The 15,700-nt window shown below is 39.8% G+C and overlaps 1 long non-coding RNA gene across 1 annotated transcript in view; it reads right to left on the bottom strand.

The window, feature by feature from the left end:
- Positions 1-15,700, bottom strand: part of LOC109405234 (uncharacterized) — a 332,453-nt gene that overhangs the window by 118,190 nt on the left and 198,563 nt on the right. Inside the window, exon 2 of the long non-coding RNA XR_009995702.1 lies at positions 11,976-12,130. This is a non-coding gene — a long non-coding RNA (uncharacterized LOC109405234). The remainder of the gene's footprint in view (positions 1-11,975; positions 12,131-15,700) is intronic.

Genomic DNA, 15,700 nt, shown 5'->3' with positions numbered 1-15,700 from the left:
TAGAATTAGCATAAGTTAAAATACACAGAAATTAAAATTTAAAAACAAACTGAAAGACAACCAAGGGCCAACACTTAAAGAAATCTTCTGAGAAAAGTCCCGGGAGTCTACTGTTGTAACCCTGGGAGTAATCCCGAGAAGATCTCCTAGGGAAGTTCCATGAGAAACACCGGGCAAATTCGTGGAAAATCTTCAAAAGGAATCCCGAGAGGAACTCCAAGAGTAATTCTGGGGCAACATCTGCGATTCATCCTGAGAGATACTTATGTGAAGTTCGTGAGATAAATCCTGGAAGAAATCTTTGAAAACTTCTTTGGGAAACACGAGAAACACACATGAAAGACTCTAGGAGCAATACCGGATATTTCTGGAAGAAATTCTGTAATGTCCCCATGAAAATCGTTTGAAGTTCAGGAAAGACTCGTAAGGAATGATTCCAGGAGGAATTATTCAAATCTTCAAAAAATGTCCGGTAAGAATCCGGAAGAAGCTCCGGGAGGAATTGAAAAAAGAAATACAAAAAAAAAATAACGTGGAAAAATACGAAAAGAATCCTGTGAGAATACCTAGGTGGAATTTCCAAAGAAATTCCAGAAGGGAAAGGTATCAGCAGGTCATCCAGATTTATTATTGATTTAACTTGCTTTCAAATCCTTAATTCAAAAAGCATTTAATTATTTATTTTTTATTTTTTACTATCTTAACGGAATCATCAGCTTCCAGTGTTAAGCCTCAGCATTCCATCAATGAAGTAAACTCTGTAGACTCTACTTCTGAGTAGATCTACAAGTAGTAATGTGTGCTATTCATTACTCTCATACCAACCAATGTTTTATTATTTGTCAGTGTAGTCCCTGAGGATTCAAAATATTCCATGAGTATTCCGGGTTTTCCCCGTTAAATAAAATTTCCTGAGAATTCCCGGATTTCCAGGTTTTACCAAGTAGTAAAAAGACACTCTGGATATTTAAATGACCCCTAAAAGCATAGAAGCACTTTAAGATACTTCATTGTACCATTTGCTAGAGCAACTTATTGGAAAACTTCCTATAAATATCTGAAAACAAAACATTTTTTAAGAATTTTAATTTTTTTTAATAAGGTCCCCCTTTTAAAAGTCCCAAAATGTTGAAGGAGCGAAAAAAAAACATGATAGCCCACGGTCCATTTTCAATAGAAAAAATGTTTTCAAGAGACAATTTTTCAATAGTCGAAAAATATTTTTTTTCAAAAGAGGGTAAAATTTTTAATTTTTCATAGTTTTTTTTTCGTTTTTATTTTTTTTCTTATTATTTTTTGCTCCCCTCCACATACCTAATGGGAGGTCTCGGACTTAAAAGAAAAATAATATTTGCATCGGCCTTATGCAGATTTGAGTATTGCACAAATGTCCAGCAGAATCCAGAACTTTGGTCTAGTTTCTGGATTGATCTCTAGAAGCAGAGTATTAAAAAAAATGGGGATATTCTTATTGTTATTAAAAGAGAGCAACGCGCCTAGGGCTGAAAATCTCTTTGCTAAAGTAATAAAGTTACCGCCACAATAACATTAAAAATGTCAATACAACGTCTAAAGAGATAGCTATTTAATAAGTAAATATATCAAAAAAATTAAAAAAAAAATGGGAATATATAAGCCTCAGAGAAGTTTATACTAGACCTTCATTTTTTCAGGAACTTCTTATAACATCGATCAGAACATTTGTTGGAATTTCAAGTGAATATTGTGAAGCTTATCAAATCAAACTTTTGTTGAATTCTGCTTATTGGGTTGGAAACAATGAGAAAGTATAAAAAGAAACAATCTAAGGATTTTTTACAAAAATACATATGTCGAGGGACTCTGTCAGAAAAGTTTACTGTGATTCTATTAAAATAAGGATCAATGAGAATTATCAAAAATCATCCTAAGATGTCTCAAAAATTTCATGAATTCTATCAGAGTTATATCAGGTTATGATTTTGGTAAATTTACCAAAGATTTTTGGGTTATCCATGCAAATTTTCTTGAACAGTCTTGAAATTTCCCCAAGAATAGTAATAATGTTTAAAACCAAACATCCAATTTCAAACAGAATGGTTATTGTTGCTTCCGCCAGTTCGTCAGCCTTTGGGACCGATTATCCAAATTGTTTTTCCCCGAAATCATTTTTCTCCATCTAGAAAAAATCGATGTTCATTTCCATTGCTTCAAAAAATCGTCCCATCCTACGCCTCAAGAACTGAATCTGAATTACAAATTTGATGCTTTCCATTCCTTTGTTCGATTTTCTTCGGTCCCATCTGTTGTGGTATGCCTCTGGAGTTCAGCCGAAAGCCCAGGACTGAGGCAAAGGGTTGGAATAGACGACGTTATCATCCCCCAATCATTATGATTACTGCTGGCGGTGCTGTTTATCGTCACCGGTGAGGGAATTCGGCATTCTTGGTGGAAAAACCCGAAAATGTTGGAAGGACTCCCCAGTCAGAAAAAAAAGAAAACAATGAACACACGAAAAGCTTTTCGAAGTTCCAGCCAAATGGCGGCCTGAGTGTGGCGCTTCGGTCTAATGTGATTCCAACACAGAAGTCACAGCCTCGGCGAATAATCGAAATCGCAAAAACCCACTCACCAACCTCCCCGATCCGATCCAAGAGGTATACACGGTGGCTCATCGGTTTCATAAGAGATTCGGAGAACCAGAGCCTCTCTCTCGCTCCGAAGGCAGAAAAAGAGCTCATCAAATATTCACCGAATGACAAAAATCTTGTTTGCATATTAATAGATTATTCAACTTTCTGTAAAATCCTTATGAAGCAGGGGAAAAAGTTCGTCCTTCTCGCAAACGCTCTCAATGGGTAACGATATGTATGGAAGGGAACGAGTGAGACTGGGGAACGGGGGTGATGTAAAACAAAAAATGCCGTATTCCCAATACAAAAGGATTCCTCCCCGAGCATTGCAAAATGTTTCCATTATGCTATAAAAATTTCATGTTTTTACAATAGTTATCTGTCGAATTTTGGATGTTATTCGACTTATCCACATCCAAGCCAAGCATTTTTCAATTTTTTTGAAATCCAGCTATCTCTATCTACTCGGGTCGTCCATGAGAGAAAAAGGCTAGAACTCCAAAGCCAAAGAATTCCCGCAACCAATTTCGGAAACCCCCCCGCACCCCTAAAATAGAATGTGATCCCCTGAACGAGCTTTCGATTTTTATGAAACTCGTTCGTTCCACGTCTCCGCCGCTGTTGTTGACGTTGTAGTTGCTCTTGTTGTTGTTAGAACACGGGACAGATCAATTTCGGCTAAAGCCTTCCGAAACGATGCAGAAAAATCCAACACCGTTCTGGGGATTATCGAGGATTCACACATCGGCAGCACACAGGCAGCACCAGAAAACTCTTTCGTTGATGGCAAATTCTAATGAGTGTCGCATCTGTGCCACCGACTGACTGTTGGGGAGACTCCCCCCGGCATTTGGATGAGGTTGGGTTGGCGATGGCAAAAAAGTTCCAGCACGATAAAATTAATTCCACACCAACAACACACGGCCCGGCCGGGGACGCAATCTCGCTCGCATACACACTCTCAAAAGAAAGCCCCCGATCGATCGGTGGCCAGAAGCTGCTACGGAGGTTCAGGGGTTTGGTCGCCGTGCGTTCGTTGCCTTCGCTCTGACGTGTGAAACTGAATGAATTAGAAATGAGACCGAATGGAAGTTAATTGGATCAGACGCTCTCGGTTATGGCGAGAAACGAAAATTTAATAAAAACTTTAACCCCCTTGTCCAATGATGGCAACTTTCATTGGATTTCACCCGCTTTTGGTTAGACGACCTCAGCAGAATGATGGAAATACTCTGCCGCCATGGAACCAATCCAGTCAAAATGATTCAATATAAATCTCTACCAAACGGTGACCATTCCCCGGTCGGTGTTGTCCAAACACATGCTCACCAAATAGCCAGATTCCGGTAAATGGACAAAATGACCAAAGGTCTATCAAACAATAACATCAGGAGCAAGTATGAATGCAGGATTTGTTGTTGGTGCGGAAAGTGTGGCAACAATTTTCCGAGCTAAACGAGGAAGAGGCTTTCGCAGTTTTATTGCACACGTCAACATCAACGGCGGGCGGCGGCGGTGGCGTGGACAGACGGACAACCCCATTGTGTGAGCTGAATTGTGGTTTCGGAATCCCAAGACCAAATGGAGGCACGATTTGCCACCGTTGCTGGTCACATCTAGATCCAGATGACGATGACGACGACTATCAACGCCCACATCCACTATAAGAGTGACTACCCTCTAGCAGCATCTGGTACGGATAAAATGCTGCGTGGGGAGAAGCATGGTCGAAATAGGAATTTATTTGGCTTCTCAGTTGTGATGATGGAACTTGACACAAAAAGTGTAACAACGGCGGCTAGGGTGGTGGATACTACTAAATAGGGAAAAATCCCTAATTTATCCAGTTTTTTAAAGCTTTTTCTATTATTTCAAAAGTATTTTTTTTTTTCTAAAATATCATTTACGTATTCCATTATCTAACAACTCTCAATTTCATCACTTAATATTTCAGGATTTTTTTACAGAAAAAACTTTCAAATTGTATTGTGTTATTGCGTCAGATAGATACCCAGAATTTATTGTTTCTGATCATAATTTCTCTAGAATTCCTCGCTCTTAAGTTTGTTTTAAGTTCTGTCAGACATGCTTTATTATGCTGAGAATTCTTCTGAAGTAGGGGATCTCAAACCTGTCCACCTGAAGACCGACATTCGAAGGGCTTATAATTTGGCAAACCACTCACATCTTATTATAAAGTTGATAAAAGGCGTAAGGATTAAGTGTTAAACTTTTAAATGAGTATCAGGCAACATTTAGAACATTGCTTTTGAGGGAACGACTGTAACTTTAACTGGCACCATCCCTAAGTGCCGAAACGTTGGGTAAACAATAAACCCGTTTTAAGAATAAAGACTGCGTAGCCACTTCATTTAGAATATTTTGAATGCATTTTGGTAAAATCATCCAGAATTTTAAATCTGAAATTTGCACACTCATCTGAGCTGATGTAAAGTGAAGTTAATGCAATTTACATAGGGCACTTTTATATCCTAATTTAAAACCTACGCAGAACCTTAAAAATTTCACGTGCTTTGAAAATCTGCTGAATATTTAAATGTTCCGAGCTTCATGGCCGATCAGTTGGCGGCGTCAGTCGATCAGCCTCGCAGTGTGAGTTCAATTCCTGTTCCAGTTTGGGAAAACTTTCCGTCAAACGAAGTGCAAGTGGTCATTGGGCCACTTGCTTGTTATCTAGTGTTAGTTATATTCAATCTATGCGGCCTCTGACCGAAGACGGCGTGATACTAAATGAAACTATAGCTGTAAATGATTTATCAACAACTTGCTTCAAGCAGTTTCACCAGAAAACTGTTTGTAACGAACATGCTTTGGAATTCTATAAATACATAACGTCCCACTTTGCTCAAAAGTACAACACAGACTAACAATATGCAACATTAAACATAAATTGTGTCCAGTTATCTAAATATAAATAGATAACATAGTCCAATCCCAGGATGACGAGGTTTCCTTAATGTTATTGGTCAATCAGTCAATCCAGTAATCGCATTTTTTCTGGTAGGTTGCCGTTTCGTTCGCAGTGCTGGTTGCTGGTCGCGATCCCCATCGCAACTGCCCCAAACACGCGTCATTTTCACTATTTACTTCGAACAATGCCACCCGATCGCGATCCCCTATTTTATAACTTCACGAGGAAGGACAATCTACACCTGCCCCAAACAAGCTTCATTTTCCATTTTTTCCTTCGAACTTCCAACGCGACCGAGATCCCCATCGCAACTGCCCCAAACACGCGTCATTTTTCACTTTTTTTAAAGTCGCATGAGCGTGGATATATACGATTAAGTTAAAAAATCTCTCCGTTGATCCAAGTATTGGAGTATTGCTATTATTTATTATTGAAGGTGACTTCAATCAATTGGTTGAACAAAATATCTCCAGCTATTCATTAATTCCGTAAGAAATACTGTCGGATATACCACAAGAGATTTTCTTTGAAATATACTTACAAAACTTCCATTATGGTTTTATACTTTGATTGGCTTTAATTGAAAAAAAAAGAAAAAAAAATAAAAAAAAAAAAAAAATTAAAAACAATAAAATAAAATGAAAATTTAGAAACTTTTAGAAAATACGACATTAATAACAGAAATCTGGAAATTCATCCAATAAATCACTCAGAGATTCTCTCAAAAATGCCTATGAGAGCACCAGTAATTTAAAACATTCTCAATGTTTTAGAAATTTCACCAAAGCTTCCATTGCCATCTTCTCTTGAATATCTGCCAAAATCGATTCCATAAATTTTACAAGATTTTTATTTTAAGAAATGCAAGACCGTCTCCGGTCCTTCCATTATTTTTTTAGTATACAGTCCAAACTAAAGCGTCTTGATGACATTATCAATGTAGGCTACGGATTACTGGACTTATTAACAACGAGTTTCAAGGCAGAAGTCGTTAACTGTGAAAGCATGCTACGATTCTGTCTAGTGGAGGACGACGATACGATAGGTTAAGCATCAATTATCGATACCAAAGTAAGAAATTAGGTTAAACGTCTTGTGTAGTAACTGTTTAATATCTGTCCATCTAGCGAGAAACTATGCATCGATGCACGGATGCACCGCACATTAGTAAGCATCAAGATTGAGGCAGCGAGGGTCATTACTGCTGTTGCAAATAATAATCCTATTCTCAAACCGAGTCAGATGAAGAATCTTCATAAACATCCTCTCGGGTTACAAAGCAGCCAACAAAATAGGAGTTTCTGGGATTACTTACTAGTTCTCCTCCAAGATTCTATTGGCCTATGCGACCGTTAACGTGGAAACTAAAGAAAGTCACTTCACAGTCCCGCTCTATTGGATGGACCAGTTGTTTCGCAGAAGGTTGAATCGTGGTCTGTTTTGAGACCATCAAAGCATGACCAACCTTGAGTTACCAAGGATTACGGTGATTATGGTCACCGTATTCGAGAGCTAGTCGTACACCCATGTTCAACCAACCTGGAGAGAACGATAAAGACTAGCGAAAGAATAGTAATGAGCGATGATTTTACCGAAACTGATATGGTAGTAGAAGCTGAGAAGCTGGCTTTATCCCAGTAGGGATGTTATGCCAAAAAGAAGAAGTAGAATATGGTAGAAGCCTTACTAGAATTATGCAAGCAACACAAGGAAATAACTCCTGTATGGGTTTCGAATCTTCTGGCGGTTTTTGATGGTTGTAGTCATGCTATACGATTAGATTCGGAAGGGATTGACTTGGACCCTGATCTGATTGAATAAAAAAACTATGAAATTGGTATTAAAGACAATTACTGATTAATAAAGGTTCAAATCCACCATTCCGGATTGGGAATCATCTCATCAACTGAGAAAAAGACAAATTCGGAGAATATTTAATGATACTGTTATACTTGATTTTATGGTGGAATGCATGGCTCAGACGAAATCAACCCTAGTCATGTATTGGGGTCATTATGACCCAGACTGAGACGCTAAGCTTGCACTTCGTCAGCATGGTGAGCACATGCTAATGCACGAAGAAGGTTAAGGGGGATTCGAGGACTTTCAAAGGAGATTCCGGATGATTTCAGAGGCGTTTAGGAGGGGCAGAGGGATTTTCAAGAGAGTTTTAGAGGCGTTCAAAGCCGCATCGTTGGGGGGGGGGGGGGGGCTTGGCGGGGTGGTGGTCTCAGGGAGGATTCAGGGAGTTTCAGAAAACGTCACGGGATTTCAGAGTCGTTTAAGAGGGCTTTAGAGGCGTTTCCAAAAGATTTCAGGAGGCTTCAGGGGGTTCCCGGAGAGTTCCTGGGAGTTTTAGAGGACGTCACAGGCTCTCAGGTGAACTCTATAGCGGCTTAATGGAGAACTCAGAGGCGTTCCAATGCATTTCAGGAGCACTTCACGAGGTTGAAGGGAGCTTTTAAGACGCTTCAGGGCGTTTCCGCAGGTTTCAAGTGGTTCATGGGCTTTCAGGGAAGCTTCAGGAAAGGTCCAGAGGAGTTTTAAGCGGTTTCAATATGTTTCAACAAGGTTTCAGATAGTTTCAGAGGAGATTCAAGAAGTATAAGGGGCCTCTCTGGTTTCCATATGGGCTTCAGGGGCATTTAAGGACGTTTCAGAGGGATTTTTCAAGGAATTTCAATGCGTTTTAGGGCGTTTCAGTAATAGAACTGTTCGTGTGAATTCCATATGAATTCAGTAGAACTTGAAAGGAGTTGCGGATGCGTTTCAAGGCGTTCAACTCAACCCCCTGATTGAGTAGAGGTTCGCGCTAGTTGAAGTGGCTTCACAGGCTCTCAGGTGAGGTTCAGGGAGGTTTTACGGAAGACTTTTAGAGGCGTTCCAAACCGTTTCAGTGGGTGATCTCAGGGAAGGGGGATTCAGGGAGTGTCAAGAAGTTTTGGGGGGTTTCAGAGGGGTATAAAGGGATTTCAGAAGCCTTTTCTTAGGGATTTCAGGAGGCTTCAGTAGGTTTCAGAAGGGTTCCCGGGAGTTGAAGCGGACGTCATAGGCTTTCAGGTGATTTCCATAGTGGTTTCAGAGGCGTTTAAAGAGGGCTTCAAGACGCTTCGAACGTTTCCGTAGGTTTCAAGCGGTTCAGAAGCTTCCACGAGAGCTCCAGAGGAGTTGACGTGTGGTTACAAGGCGTTTCAAGGGGATTTAAGAACTGCTTGGTGGGTGTCAGAGGATTTTCGATTTTCGGGGTATAAGGGGTTTCACAGGCTTCCATGCCTAACCCCCCCAAGGCTAGGGACTTCCGAAGACCTTATAGGACATGTCAGGGCGTTTCAGACGGGTTACCAGGGGTTTTGGAGGTATCACAGGATTTCAGGTGACCTTCAAGGAGTTTCATGAGGTTTTGAGATGTATATCAAGTAGTTTTATAATGTTTCAGGGTATTTCAGACCGTTTATGATAAGCTCTTGGAAGTTTTTAGAGATTCACAGGTGAGCTTTAAATGAGTGCTAAGGGGATTCAAATGGTGTACAAGGCGTATAACGACGTTTCAGAGGGTTTAGAGAGACTCGCGGCATTTATGTGAGTTTCAGAGGCATTTCACGGGGTTTATATAGTCGTTTAAGGGCGTTTCAGAATTGTTCAAGCAAATTTTAAGACACTTCACAGCCTTTCAAATCAACTTCAAGGGAGTTTCATGAAGGTTTAAGATGTGTATCGAGGCTTTAATAACATTTTGTGTGGTTTAAAAGGAGTTTCCGCGAGATTACAGGCTTTTAGATGAGGAAATCGGGTTAAGGTGAAACGGGACGTCGTGTTATTTTTCGTGTCTTGCCTCTCTTTCTAACAATTTCCCTCGCAATTTTGAAGATGGTAATCTCGAGTTCTATCCCACTGAAGATGCTGAAAAACAATCAGCATATGCACTGCAAGTGAGCATACACAGTGATAGGTTTTTGTTGCTAAATATGAAGTAGAATCTGAGATTACCATCTTAGTAGCAACAGAGCAATGGTGGTTATTTCCCCGACCGTCCCATTCGCCCTAAAGTACTGTTCGACTCGACAGTCGAGACAAGTACAAGACACTGAAGACGACCTTACAGATGAGGTCGAACTACGTATCTGTCAAAGGATGCAAATTTTTAGTGGAATTCGAAGCAACAGTACTTAACACGATTTCTTTTCTACTAACAGGTATTCCACTAACAAGCCCAGGTTCATCATCATCATTTTAGATGAGCTTTTAAAAACATTTCAAGGAGATTTCAGGAGAACTTCAAGATGTTTCAGGGGAACACCCTAGATTTCAAGAGGATCACAGGCTTCCAAGAAAGATTTTTTTTTTGTTTTTATTAATGAAAAAAAAATCCAAGAAAGATATTTTCAAAGCGTTTTGGCGTATTTCAGGAAGATTCAATTGATTTCAGAGAAGTTCCCGAGGTTCTTCAGAGGCTGAAGGCTTTCGTGTTTACTTCAGGGAGTTTCATGAAGGTTTCGGGAGTGTCTAAAGGCGTTTCAGGGAATTTCAAGAGGGTTTAAGGACTTTTTTTTTTATTGATAACGTTTCTAGGTTGGGTTTCCATTACGCAAGAAAGATCTTGAAAACTTTTTTTTTCTGCTCGATGTTGGGGAAGTTAAACCACTACGTCCAATAAGCTGAACTTTTGTGGCAGACTCTTAAAGAGTCATTGAACTCATCACTTGTATAAGTTATGAACCTAAGTCATAAAGATCTAAAAGACACGTTTGTAGATATGTGGATCGATATGTGGACCCATTTCATTGTTAATCCGACCGTGAAAGTTTGTAGCTATTGAAGAGTTCCCACTATGCAATGGCAGCATTTATCTGGAAAGGAGACCCTAGTTGATTTGATCTCCAGAAGGATCTCCGCCCGACGAAATCCAGAGGGATATCGCTGTATAGTGGAAATTATGCCTACCACGGGCTCCAGAAGAAACGGAAGCGTTTAAGGAGATTTTAAAGGCGCTTCAAAGGGATTTCAGGAAACTTCTAAGGGTTCATGGGGTATCAGGTATCAGAAAGTCGGCTCCAGTGGCACGTTCTTCTCCAATTTGGAGATTTGTGCCAGCGCCATTTGAAGCCTCTTGCATCACTTACCTGAGATTTAGGACACTATGGTCTAACAATCATTATGTGAACGATGCGAGATGCACAACCATCTAGTCAATTAGCTCAGAAGAGTATACACCTATTTTGTATAATGCATTATGCTACTTCAAATTGGTTAAACTCCATCAGAGGACCACAATATACACCTGATTTTACATATCAAAACCTTGGTTTGAAGGTTGATGATGAACAACAGGCATGTTTGCGGGAAAATTATTTAAAAATTGGTTAATAGATACGAAAGTTACTTATTTGTCTCCATTAAAGGTTCATGGGGGATTCTTAGTGTTTGAGGACATCACAGGTTTTCAATTGAGCTCCAAGGGAGTTTCAAATGCATTTTTATACGTTACAGGGTACTTTAGAAGGGAGTTTCCGTTAGTTTCAGGCGAATGAAGACCGACAAGAGTGATCCAGAGTTTCAGAGCAGTTTAGAGGCGTTTAATGGGAATTACAGGAGACTTCATGAGGTTCCATAGAAGTTTTCAGGCGATTCAGGCTTCCAGGTGAGCTTCAAGAGGGTTTTAGGTGGTTTCAGAGGCTTCAAAATGTTTCAGGGCATCCCCATAAGTATCAATGAGTTCGGCGATCTAGGCATTTTGGACGAATTCACAAGGCTTCAGAAGGTGGTTTCTGAGTGGTTCACAGGGGTTTTAGGCGACCTTAAGGCTTTCAAGTAAACTTCAAGGGGTTTCGTGGGAGTTTCAGGTTCGTTTCAAGGGGTTTCAGGGAATTTCAGTAGTGTTCAACGTTTCAGACTAGTACGATTGCAAACTTGATGACCAAGGAAGTTTTTGTAGGCTTTTATAGAATCATTGAACTCACTACTTTATATATTGTAGCAAGATGTGGCCGTGTGAGTATGAATTGTAGTCATGAAGCTCTAAGTTACGTATCTACTTGAGAATTTGAGATTTATTTAACCCTAGTTATAGGATTTGGCTTTAAAGGGATTGCATTGTTGTCACTCGGTCATAGGATTTCGTTGCAACGCAGTAGAGGACTGTTTGTAAGACGGAGGATTTAGTTGCAGGTCAAAGGTAGATTTGATTAAAGTATTCGAATCTATTGGCAAGTTGTGGATCTAGGTAAAGCTTCTTTCATGACCCATTTCTTTTCACCACCCAAAAAAAAAAGAATTTCAACGAGAGCTATAAGACCCACCCTATTGCTGCGGCCGACACAAACACAATCTAAATCCAGTTCAATTTCCATCCGCCCCTGTGTCAACTATCCGTCTGTTTGTATGACATTATTAACCCTATACGATATACAACACAAAACCGGGGAATCACTTACCTAGTAATCCACAAAACGGTTGTACGATTTACGTTGTAGACGACGACGACGACGTTTCGGTCAGCAGCACCGTCGTCGTCGATTATATTCCATTATTGGCACAAAATCACACACACGGACATTCAATAGCACCGGCAGTCGAAATGGTGATGGACCTGGAATGGAACAGGAAACGGAAAGAAACGTGAAGCAATCAAACATCAAACACGAAATCATCATTAAACATCATCAGTTTCGGCGAAACAGTGAAAGGCTTTCAGATAGAGTAGTTTCTGCGGTTTGCGTCTCGAAAAGCCACGCGAAAAAATCAATATCTTTCTGTCGAGAAAAACGCCATCATATTTACATTTTCCCCTCGCAGGTAACCCCCTAGCTCCATGGCTCCACCATTCAGCCTACGAAGTTTTGACATTCAACTGTTTTTATTTATTTAAAGGCTTTTGTCCTTTTCGTCCCTGTCGCTGATCCTGGGCCGAAATTTGATTCCAGATAAATGCTACCAGATAAAAGGAATCGATTCCGATTTTTTTTTTTCATTCGACTTTCGCAGCAAAAATCATTTCAGCCCCGGGAAAGGATGTTTTCACCTTAGTCCTGGTGGGTGGGTGCGCTCAGGCGGGAGCAAAATGGAGTTTTGTCCCTTTCCCTCACTCCACTGTATCCTCGCACAGATCTCAGCATCCCTGCCGGCGCACCAACCAGAAGCCCCATCTGGTGAACTTTTTAGTGGTTTTGAGTTTTTTTCTTTTTGGGGTTTCTAGCGGTAGTCCTCGGTATAATCTTGATACGGCTCGTTTCGCTTTTTTCCTGCTCTTGCTTTGCCTTATCAGAGAGTATAAAATAAACATCATTTCTTAAATTAAATTAAAATGGATGAAATGCTTGGGCTGGAACGGCAGCAACGGAAGAAAGCTACCATCGTTGAAAGTTGCTAAAATTTTCAAAAGTATAATATTAGTTCTAAAAGTTGGCTGGCAGTGGAACACCACGAGCAAAATGCCATCGAAGCCTGTTTCGATTTTTTGAAGATTCTAGGCACGTATTCTTTCGAAGGCATACTTTCTCCTTTCAAGGACCTTTAACCCTATCGCTTTTGAACTGCGGAAAAAGAGTTAAGGCAAGCGTAAAGCGGACACTTTCTCTTTTTTGGTTTTTGTCAACCAGCCCGCGGGGTGTAGAAAAAGGGTTTCTTTCGGACTTCCCGGCAAATTATCCCATGGGTTTCGTTCAGGTTGACGGACAGGTACTCGCGATAACCTAAACAACGTTTGATTTACAACCCACAAGCCGTGATCAATCCGAGAAGGTAGAAGCAGTGTACAAAATCTCCACGTGCATTGAAAAGGTAAAGAGTTATGCTTGGAGGAATCCTTCTTCAAGAACAGGAAAAAAAACTGCAACGGATGCGACAGCATGAAATGATGCAAACAAACCTCTTTCTGGGGATGCTTTACGAGTGACATAAAATTTATAGCACCCGCATAAAAAAGTACCTACCCGTGTGCAACGCAAGCAGAGGAGGAAGCAGGAAGACGTCGTCGTCGATGCAACAACAAGACGAATGTACTTTGCGCCTCACTTGTTTATTGCACTCAATTGCATCGTTGTCGGGGTGGCGGTGGAGGGCCGACAACGTCTTTCGTCTGGTCTGGCATTTTTTAGGAGGAAAAAGCAGTCTGTCTGTCAGTGCACGAGAGTTATTGTGTTCGGTAAGGTTAGTTATCAGATTGGGGATGGGCGTCGACGAGACGGGGTTTAATCGTTCATTCATTGCGGGTGATACAAGCCGATTGCTAAGTGTTGATGAAGATCTAGAATTGTTAAACTCATGGATTGTTGAACTAAATTAAGGTGTGCATGTACAACATAATGAGATTGAGCAATTATCTCCTAGGATTGAGGAGCTACGATATTGATGGAGTGAGTTTTATTGATATAATGGTGTTGTTGAGAAGAAATCTCGATCTGTCCAGTGAGCACAACGTCGGGGCTCTAGTCTTTTTCGAGCTGTTCAGGCCCGTATGAAGCTGATCATCAATAAGAACCCTCCAGTGATCGCGCTGTTGTATTTTGTTCAACACGCTGAAAAAATCTCGCTTTTTGTACTCAGCATTAGCGTGGTGCTGGTGGTGGTAGCTATGTTTTATGCCTCTGGCGTTCTTCAAACGATACTTAATTGATTTTGTCATTGCTGTTCTTTGTTTGTAATTGTAAAGAGTCTGATCTTGTTTAGTTTGGGCAGTGACTACAACTAGGACAGCTCAGATCAATCTTCAGCACATCTAGTGTCTTCTTTCAGATACATTTCATGTTATCTTTCAGACACATTCAGTGTCTTTCAGACACATCTAGTGTTACATTTCAGACACATCTCTTGTCATCTTCCAGACACATCAAATAACATCTTTAAGACATATCTCCCGCTATCTTTCAGAAACATCTCATGTCATCTTTCAGACATATCTAGTGGCATTTAGTGTTATGTTTTAAAGACTTTAATGTCATCTTTCAGACATATCTTGTGTCATCTTTCAGACATATCTCACGTCATCTTTCAGACACATCTCATGTAATCTTTTAGACATGTCTAGTGTCATCTTCTAAACACATCTAATAATATCTTTCAGACACATCTAATCTCATCTTTCAGACATATCTAATGTCATTTTTCAGACATATCCAGTGTCATCTTTCAGATACATCCAATGTCATCATTCAGACATATCTAGTGTCATGCTTCAGACTCATCTAATAACCTCTTTCAGACATATCTAATGTCATTATTTAGGCATACCTAACATCCTCATGCAGACATATGTAGTATCATTTTCTAGGCACATCTAACCACATCTTTGAGACATATCATTCGTCATCATTTAGACTTATCTGATACCAGCATACAAACATATCTAATGTCGTCATTCAGACAAATTTAGTGTTATATTTTAGATACGTTAATGTTATCTTTCAGACACATCTAATGTCATCCTTCAGATATATCTGGTGTCACCTGTCAGACACGTCCCTTGAGATCTTTCTCATGTTATCTGTCAAATATGTCATCTTTCAGACGTGTCTGGTGTCATCTGTAAGACATATATAATGCCATCCTCAGCCAAGTCTAGTGTCATCTGGGGATTTTTTTTTTATTACCGTACAGGTTTGGGCCGAAGGGTCTCAGATTTTCATGAAACTTCTTCCACAGGCAGGGCTAATGGTAACAAACAAAAAAAAAAGATAAAAATTCATGTCGCCAATTTTTTCGGAGAATTCAGGTGGAATTTTTTTGTTTTCCCCTGACACAACTTACTTAGAAAAACCATAACTCAAAAACGAAGCATCGTAGAAACAAAGCTTATTTTTAGAAAATAATAGAAAATTTTCTCAGAAATCCAAAACAATATGAACTGGAAAAAGCTTCGCACAAAATTTCCACAGTTGAGAAAATTTGTAAAGAAAAGTCAGAAAGACTATAATCGAACTAGAGGAAAATTTTCAAAAAAAATATTAATAAGTTTCTATCGCTGAAATTTTAAGAATGCACTTTTTTCGATTTTGCGTTATGGCCAAATTTGTTGAAATATCTCCAAATGTGCCATATATACCTTTTCTTTGAAAAACCATTCCTCAAGAATGAATCATCGTAGGAACAAAGGTTTTTAAGTAGAATGTAAAAGCAAATTTTCTCAAGAATCAAAAAAAAAATAGTGGAACAAGTTTTACAC

This window comes from Aedes albopictus, chromosome 1, assembly GCF_035046485.1.
Source record: "Aedes albopictus strain Foshan chromosome 1, AalbF5, whole genome shotgun sequence".
Classification (NCBI taxonomy): domain Eukaryota; kingdom Metazoa; phylum Arthropoda; class Insecta; order Diptera; family Culicidae; genus Aedes; species Aedes albopictus.
This window is presented reverse-complemented; position numbering and strand designations above follow the sequence as displayed.